Source organism: Sinohyriopsis cumingii, chromosome 9 (genome assembly GCF_028554795.1).
Source record: "Sinohyriopsis cumingii isolate HCF-2022 chromosome 9, ASM2855479v2, whole genome shotgun sequence".
Taxonomy (NCBI): Eukaryota; Metazoa; Mollusca; class Bivalvia; order Unionida; family Unionidae; genus Sinohyriopsis; species Sinohyriopsis cumingii.
Window position 1 is genome coordinate 86,999,011 of NC_142969.1, and position 10,606 is coordinate 87,009,616.

Here is a 10,606-nt window from a genome sequence, read left to right on the forward strand (position 1 = left end):
ACGTTTTCTACACGAGCAAGGTCAGTCATTAGCACAGGAACTGAGCCTTTTAAAACCGCGGTTAAAACACCATGTTTGGATGGTTTAGGTGTTGCTTGTCTGAAACAAACAATGAAATCAAGTTTATTTTGTGTTGCGCCATTGACTAGTACAATATTTATTTAATACGATGCTGTGTGCGATGTCGAGCACATAAACGTACCGCTATTCCAACCCGAGTTCACACACGTACTTGACGAGCAGTTATTACTGGAACTTGGGTTCCATGTAGATCAAACAAATTCCAAGTTTCAAACCGAAGGTATATAATGGTCGTCTGTGGTGATATCACAGCTGCATTAACAAAACCACTGGGGACCATGGAGTAAATATCCGTGCGAAGAGCACATATCTGGCTAAAATTAATGTGCACCTGATACATAACAAGATCTGCGATTCATCTTTAGCAAACAGTCAAGGCCTGGTGAAGAAAATATCAATTACGTTGATACTTGGTCTTACTGACAAGACCATGCTTATAAAACAACCAATGATATCCTATGACGTCAACGCGATGAAGTAGATCGTATCCATGACTTAAATGCAATTAATACAGGATTGGTAGAACGAATCGCACGATGGGTCGTCAAATGAAGTTTAGAAACAAAAATTGCATTGGAAGGCAAAATGACGCAAAGTAACACTGATGCAGATATAATCAAAGAAATTAACAGTGGACACGAAATGGCGGACAGAAGCAAAAATAAGATGCAGTCCGTGTTGATACTGGAGAGGTGACGCAGCCGTAGAACACTTAGCTAGTGCAGCTCATATCGATAATTGGATTGCACGAATGCCTTAGCAAATCAAACGCTGTGGTACATTTATTTGCCATTACCAAATACAAATTTCACACGGTTGATACGATGTCCTAACATCTAATGAGGTTTATCAGACTGTTATTTCTCTCACATAACCGTGTCAGTAATCGACAAGGCCGATTGCACACCTATAAATTGACGCTCACCGTTCTTGATGTGACAAGCAGACGCAAAGAATCAGATACGCTAATCTCAAAAGAATTTTAAAGTCTAGCATGCAGATGCACTCGGGGAATTTATGAACGAGGATCACTACCATTCCCAAGATTGTTTCAGTTTGATCCTGGCAAAGAAATTAAGGGATCTGTGTCTATGATGTTGGCCGCACACCATGTGCGAGTAGATGTCGGACATGTAAGTGTACATTGTGACCAAGCGTATTCTTGCAGAACGGTTATTTAGCCATTAGTGCGCATTAGTCTCCTGTCTCCTACCGCATAGGACCGTTAACGTTACTAAACAAAATTTCACAGCACGCGCCGTCACAAACGCGCGGAAACATGTTTGTTTGATATTGGTATGCACCTGGGAAGCTGACCTGGTATGGTCCTTTCCAAGGTCAAATTCGGAACCGATTGATAATCCAAGACAATCTAAATGTTATCGATTGGAGCCATCATCACCTGGTGGACTCCGAACCTCCCAGCTGAGCATTTGGTAGAGATGATTTGCAAATAATTCCAGCAAATACGGAACTGCCACCAGCATTTGCTTAGGCACCTTGACACGTTAACCGTTATCAATAGTAAGAAGATTAGCAACATCTTGATGACAAAACTCATAAGTGGTGATATCAAACGCAGATTAACTCACCTTAGTATATCGCCATACACAAGTGTAATGGTTTTGGATCGGATCATATTTGCTGTACATATAATTGTACGTCCATCTCGAGGACATTCTAGTTATAATTCGTGTTTGATATCTTTTCTACAACCACATTCTGAAAAGGGTTGACCTTTTTATGTTCTTGGGTCTTGCCATACACGAATACATGTTAGGTCGCAGTCGCCCATACTCTTCGAGTAGTTTACCCGGGCATTAATCTTTGAATTTAATTTGCATTAATAAACAACTGATGTTCTTCAACATATTCTCTGGTATTCTATTCGTTAACCAATTTTGATTGTGCCATGTCCTCGTATATATAGGTGGTGATGTGCATCACCATCAGTGACAATGTACGGTATCTTGACCAAATACTGATATCATTGTTTGATATTGTGATAGTACATCTCGAAAATGTACATCTTCAAAAATTTCAGCACAGTCTTTGCACGACACACGGGCTTTGTCAGGGTTAGAAGTGATTTTTTAAACTTCAACGGCAGTAAGTCTACCATCAAAGATTGTTCTGGGTTGAAAACCTGGGTCCGCAACAACCTATATAATTTTGTTTTGCTCATCGTCACGGACAACGGTCGACACCGATTTGTTTACATACACTCTATAGGGGTTTCTCGAACAAGGTATTATTCACGAGCTTATAAAAGTCATGTTCAGTGTAATTGGTGGTCTTCGCAATTGGTCTGTATTCATCTGAATATACAGAGCTATCAATGCTTCCTGACAAAATTCATGCACTAGATGAATCTTGGTTATACCCATACCCAATCACAGATGCAACTGCAGATCTCGCACGTGTGGTACATAATTATGTTTGACATTGTATCAGTTTGGAAAATTTATTGTGGTTGAGGCCGATCTTATCGACGATCGTGCAATAATATGGGGACAGCCGTAAACCGGAAACCGAAAACGCTTCTGATGCAAGCGGATGAATGTTGAGTGCCTCATCGTAAAGGTCTCGATATTCTTGATCTAACTCAAATAAGTATAGGCAGAGAGAGGCGATATAGCGATCGTGCATTTGTCTTCGTTGACCAAAGTGCATTAAATAGATCCACTGAAATCTTATCACGTAAGAAGATACATCAACAACCATCGATAGTGGGGTCAGCCATTATACGTCTGGACTGTAGCCACAGGCGTATCTGTGAGATGACACAGATATTCCTCGACAAAGTGATCGCTCGATACACAGATGCTAATCAATGCCTGTCAGCAATTACAGCTCGAATTTCGTTTTGGATAATGATGTATTCAATCTCGTACCAGGTGACGAGAACTAATTTATAGGATCGAGCTTGTACATATTTATGAAAGTATCACAGTTTCTCAAGCATATCATCAGGCAATAACACATCTGTGCGTAGATTGAGATTGATATAGTCACTGAGGTTCTTGCACTCGAATGCAGATCAATTTCTTTTTTGCGTGTTAATATTTTATTTATGAAATACCTTCACGTGACAACGATTATGAAATGCTTATAGTTTCTGCAACTTTGTTTCAGTCGTTCCTGTACTCGTACGGACACATATTTCCTCGCCAATAAGTCTGAATGGGTTGGACAGTATCCACGAGCAATCAATAAACTGCAACTGTCCCGTCTGAAATGTCATGTCTTTTTCATGTTATTGGGTCAGGGTTTTGGGTATTCTTATGCCGTGGATACTGTTTAATTATTAAGTGACCATGGTACCCACAAATGGTATGCAGCACCACGTGATATTTGTTTCGTTGAGGTAATTTATCAACAGTAAATTAGATGCGTTCTTTGCGGTACCTTTGTACTCACCACTGAGGTGACAGTGATCACGATCTTTAGAAACGGGACTTCTAGTTTCATCAGTCGAATGACTTTGCTCTTCATCGTTGGACGGACATTGCCCTTCAATTCAGCAGTAAGTGGCTGCGGAAACTCATAAACATTATCATCCGTCATAGTTAAGTCTGCTGGTGAATAGAACTGTTGCCGAATAAATTTTATCGCAATTTTTATCTACCTGAGAATTACATCAACTGTGTTTCAAACACCAGAGATCTGGACACCATTAAAGTTTGATAGCTCTGTTTCTCCATCACAAATTACTGCTACATACCATAATCCGTTAAGATTTGTTCATCCACTTGCACTGTTGATCGGTAACATGATTACGTGTGTCTTTGTTAACGGATCTGGTCGCATTTTCGTCTGTAAAAATATAGTTTTAAACTGAAGCATTCAGGCATTCAAACATCTTTTGTTTTGTTACTAATAACAATACCATGGCAGTAACGATCATTACATGTGAACAGTTATTGAGTGTTATATACATGCAAGTTGCGTTTGCAAGGATAATTTTATTTTTGTGCTTGCTCTGCCAGTTTAGAAAGTGAGGAAGATTCGGTATCCATACTTAGTGATCTATTGAGACTTATTCTAATTCTAATTCTTTAATTTAACTCAGCAGAAAAAATATATTAGAATCCGTCCGTTTCATTACATGTAGAGATAATGCCACCAGATAAAATCCTTTGTCATAACTGAGGACATTATCGGCGATACATAGGTTAATTGTTTCAGAGTTGCTAAGTTTAGCTTTGGTAACCTGCAAAGGAAATTTAGTCTCACCAAAGTTGGGTGAACTCAGGTGTTGCTGATATATTTGGGAAACGCCATGCCTGTGGTTGCCGGGATATAACGCCGACAAAATGGCCGATTAAATCTTTTGTAGTCAAATTGTTTTACGTTTGTAACTGACCATAGCTGTACCTTGTTTGGTGTTGTTATGTAACTGGTTCACAAAGTAGCTGATTGGGTGAGAGACAGAAATCGACTTTAGCACATTTTGCAATGCACATACACATCGTACATTGGTGTATTTCTCCAACCTATCAAGACTATGTTCAATGCCTCTGGCTATTTAATCATTGATTGCTGTCTGTGCGGTTGAGGATTACGCAGGAAAACACTGTGAGTCCACGGTGTGGTAGTGTTAAATCCTTTCTTGCTGCTACTAAGTGGCATAACCAAATACGCATTAACAGCTATGTCTGCTCTAACGAGAGTGTGCGTTTTGTAACTTTCCTACGATTTTAGGAATCATATTTGTCGAGTTTCTTTGCTAGTTGTGTATGTGGATCGAATAATGGCCACATGAATTTCTGCTTCGTCACTACGCTGTTGAAATTAGAATTATAATTCCTGTGTTTGTTCTGTATTGAACGAACATAATCAGCAAATTTCGTTGCTATAGCAGATACGCGACAACGATGACGGTTTTGTTCATACTTGTCTATCAACATAAGGATGTCGATATTTCTTACGCATCTGTGTATTCGGATAGTATGCTCACGTAGTATAGTCATGCATCTAAACCACCACGTAGCACCTATACATGTCTTGTACCAATCATGGTATATTCTACAACAAAATTCATATCTTATAAGGCAGAGGGCTTTGCATCTGTCGCATCCCAACATAAAGAGTCCTAAGCATGCGAGTATGTTATCAAAGTGGCAAGACACTGCTATATCTCAGGCGACCCATGGCCGCCTTTTTCATTTTTTCATTGGCCTCAAATTTTATGCCGATTTTAAAGCTGGATGATAGTGAGCATCAGAGAGTTATTTAAGCCACTTTATGGTACCTGGAAGTTTCAAATGAGGCTTTCTCATATAAAATGACCTATGATCATTGGCATCATCAAATGCATCTGTACACGTATATTAAAGGATGAATAACATTGTTTCACCAGCCGAAATAAGTTTAAATGACTCTTTTTAATTGACTACTGCGATAACTCGAGCACAACAAAAGTCTGTGCTTTGCAATAATTTAATTTCAAATGTCATATGGCGAATGTAAATTCCATCAATAATGTTTGTTTCGTTGCTTTAGGCAATAAAAGCAAACTGCTGTCGAGGCTTGTTTATCTCCTCTTCTGCGTCCTCATAAGACCTTTCGTATTTCCACTTAACCGAAGTGAATTATGATGTCATTTGTATACTTACGGCTAAACAAACATGTGTTAAATTTGCCTGCTCTTCAAGATCCTCTAAATTATCGGAAGTATCATTCGTTTCAGACCCATTTGGAGATTATTATTGGTTTTTTTTTTTTTTTGCTTTCGAAGGTGTAGTCACTCATGCACGATATTTTGCTGATCCTTATTAAATTTATTTGCCTCAAAAATCTGTTTTTATTGCGTTTTATTTCCAATGTCACAACCAGGATAATCACGTATCACTTTATTATTTTATATTTCTGAGAATGCATGCAATTTATGCGGGTCTTTGATAAACCTATACCTAAAGAATACAAACGATATAGTGATCTCAGTTAATACAGTACATTTTTTCCAGGTTTATGGTAAAAGGTGTTTTGCAGTTCTCAAAATGGATGTTCTGCCACGTGGTCGTATTTTGCATTGCTTGCGCCCCATTGCCGTGGAGCTTTCGGTGCAAACGCAAGAGCATACCCAATAGGCGGAAACACTGCTACATTTCAGGTGGCTCCTCAGAGCTATTTTATTCCTTCATCCGCATCAGGCGGTACATGGATTTCGAGGTTATGCGGACAGCGAATCTTACAGAGTCCATTAATCGACTTTATGGTAACTTCAAATTTCAGATCAGGCTTTCTCAAATAAAATAGCTTGTTATTAGTATTGGCATTATCAAAGTCATTTGCAAACTAAAATAAATTAAACTGCAGGCCCTTATTGGCCCAAGTGGTATCAAAAGACCAATCATGTAGCTTAAAATAACCATAAGTTAATACTAAGCTAACTCGAATTCGACCAGACTTTGAACTCAATGACATCAAATTTCCTGGACTGCAGGCAGAGTTCCGAAATAGATTTTGCATAATTGCTTTAGGCAATAGCTTCTTATAATTATTATCCATGCTTGCGTCCTTCCTCTCCTACATCCTCATAACACCACATTAGTTTTCTTATATCCACTGATAAGAAGTGATTTCGGATGGCACAGTTATGATTGGCTCTTGAATATCCTCGTCACGGACCTCATCAAACATGTCACTTCAGATTTAGTGAGCGAGTTTTGTTTCTTTCGAGGGTGTATTCTTTCAAACACATTATTATGCTGATTCTTTTTAGTTGTATGTAGCCTAAAAAATCTGTCCAAGTTTATTTCGTTCTGGTATTAAGGTCACTCCAAGTTTCACAAACTTTTATATGCGTACTCTGTTTCTTTCCGGTGATGCTTATAATATCGGTTGTGCTATTTTAATGAACGTGTACGATGCGACGATCTCGCGGCCATAGTTTATTTGTCACATTTTTGACATTCTAGTTATTTAGCAGGTTTATGCCATATTACAGATTTCAATTAATTTCATCAGTATACTTTGGAAGTCAATGGTCTGGCTACTACTCCACTTCTGTAAATAAAATTCTGCTAGCGTTTCTTAACATCGAAAGTCACAGCTCAACTAATGCATTTATATTTATCCCTCCCCCTCTCTCTCTCTCTCTCTCTATCTCTCTCTCTCTCTCTCTCTCTCTCTCTCTCAATCTACCATTGTTTCTACATGCATAATTATGGAAGAAAGTGAAAACAGATTATTGTTGCTCTAGTAATGAAAGCCTGCATGTATGTAATAGATTAATTCAGTGTGTATCTTGATTGCTGTCAAAAGCTTATCTGAAATGCCTACATTCTATGGTATTTTGTTTGAAAAAATGGCAAAATTCCTACTGTCATAACAATGTTTGGGGTAAAGATGGTATTATATGATTATGATCCATTTCTTATATTTGCATGAGGACATTTTTTGTTCTCCTGAAGTTCCATGTATAACGAGCGCATTATATAATTGTTTTCACTGGTTGTATGAGTTAATCGGACACCACTTTCCACAATTATACCATCGCCTTGTAAACTAAATTTACTTAAGCTGAACATGGCTGGCATGGAATAGTTATCTACGGTTGGACGGATATTAGTGTTTTATTTATCAAGACTCGTCCACACATATTTAGTGTACAAGAATGTTAGGTACAATATTGTACAAGACCTGAAGTCAATAATAATAAGAATAATAATAATAAGAAGAAGAAGAAGAAGAAGAAGAATGATACTAATAATAATACTATTAATAACAATAATAATAAGTAATAGTAATATTATTATTATTATTAGTAGTAGTAGTAGCAGTTGTAGTAGTTATATAAAATGAGAAAATCATACGTCCGATCTTTCATAATTATAACAGTTTCTATTTCATAGCTTCAAGGACTAAAAGTAGAGAATTTCTGCTTTTGTAGAAGCGTGTCAACCAAGTTTAGAGATAGTGCTGACGAAGAACGGGTGCTGAACAATGCTGTTTTCAGATTCATTGACACACTTGCTAGACAAACACAGATTCGGATGAAGGAAGTGGAGATAAGGAAAGAATGCATAGACTTCCAAAAGAAAATAGAATATCTTTCCATTTACCAATCATTCTATACAGGACTAGAACACAGTGACTATGCAACAGTTTTATATAAGATAGTTTCATGGTTTTCGTTCAGCAAAGAATGGATAGTGAAATTCCGGGAGGAGGTCTTCCAGTACATTTTTAAAAAAATATCCGAAACTAATGACAGCAATAAAGCTGAATCTGAGAACTTCTTGGGACAGACTCAACTGCACATGGCCATATGCAAGGAATACCCCGATCGTGTACGCAGTCTCATTCAAGCAAGAAACATATCAATGGGTGGTCTTGGAAAACTTCTTTCCATGAAAGCTACCGGAAGGGAATTCCGCAAGCATACCTTACAGTTCAGTGTACAGTTACAAAATGCATCATAAGCATACCTTACGGCTCAGTGTATAGTTACAACATACATCATACGCCTGCATCATGACTGATTGTACAGTTACAACACACATTAACGTCATGCCTTATGGTTGAGTGTACAGTTACAACATACATCATACGCCTGCATCATGGCTGATTGTACAGTTACAACACACATCAACATCATGCCTTATGGTTGAGTGTGCAGTTACAACATACATCATACGAATGCCTTATGGTTGAGTGTACAGTTACAACATACATCATACGCATGTCCTGTGGTTGAGTGTACAGTTATGACATATAACATACGCCTGCCTTATGGTTGAGTGTACAGTTACAACATGTATCATACGCATGCCTTGTGACTGAGTGTACATTTACAACATACATCATACGCATGCATTATGGCTGTATGTATAGTTATGGTTGAGATTACAATTACAACACATTTTCAGCGTGCCTTCTGGTTGAGTGTACATTTATGCCATTCATCATAATGCCATTCATCATAAGCATGCCTTACGGCTGAGTGTACAGTTACAACATACATCATACACATGTCTTATGGCTGAGTTTACAGTTACAACGTACATCATAAGCATGTCTTATGGTTGAGTTTACAGTTACAACGTACATCATACACATGCAATTATGGTAGAGTGTACGGTTATAACATACATCATAAGCATGTCTTATGGTTGAGTTTACAGTTACAACGTACATCATAAACATGCCTTATGGCTGAGTGTACAGTTAAATTATTCATCATACGCCGGCCTTATGATTTAATGCACAGATACAAAATCCATCATATCCTTGCTTTATGGTTGCGTTTACAGTAACAACTATCATCATAAGCATGCTTTATGTCTGAGTTTACCTATACAATATATATCATAGGCATGCCTTATGGCTGAGTGTGAATTTACTACATAATTCATTCGCATGCCTTATGGTGGAGTGTACAGTTACAACATATATCATAAAATGTTTCATGGATGAGTTTGCAGTTAAAACATAAATTATTAGCCTGTCTTATGTTTGAGTTTACACTTACGAAATACATGAAAAGCATGGATCATAGGTCAATGTACAGTTACAACATACATCATAAGCATGCCTTATGGTCGATTGTACAGTTACAAATACATCATAAGCATGCCTCATGGTTGTGTGTACAGTTATACCATTCATCATGAGAATGCCCTATCGTTTAGTGTACAACTACAACATAGATCATACGCATACATTATGGCTGAGTGTACAGTTACAATATTAATCATAAGCATGCCTTATAGTTGAGTGTAGAGTTACAACATACATCACAAGCATGCCTTATCGTTGTGTTTACAGTTACAAATAAGATCATAAGCCCGCCTTGTTTCTCAGTTTACAATTACAACATACATCATAATTATGCCTTATGGTTGAGTGTACAGTTACACCATATATCATAGGCACGCCTTATGGTTGAGTGTACAGTTACAAGATACATCATAGGCCTGCCTTATGGTTGAGTGTACAGTTACAACATATATCATAAAAATGTTTCATGGATGAGTTTACAGTTACAACATACATTATTAGCCTGTCTTATGTTTGAGTTTACAGTTACAAAATACATGAAAAGCATGGATCATAGGTCAATGTACAGTTGCTACATACATCATAAGCATGCATTATGGTAGAGTGTACAGTTACAAAATACATCATAAGCATGCCTAATGGTTGTGTGTAAAGGTATATCATTCATCACAAGAATGCCCTATGGTTGAGTGTACAGCTACAACATAGATCGTACGCATGCATTATGGCTGAGTGTACAGTTACAATATTCATCATAAGCATGCCTTATAGTTGAGTGTATATTTACAACACACATCATACGCATGCCTAATGGCTGAGTGTACAGTTACAACACACATCAAAATCATGCCTTATTTTCGCGCTTACAGTTGCTACGTACATCATAAGCCTGCCTTGTGGATGATTTTACATTTACAACATACACATCTTAGGTATGCCTTATGGTTGAGTGTACAGTTACAACATACATCATACGCACGCCCCATGGTTGAGTGTACAGGTACAACATATATCATAC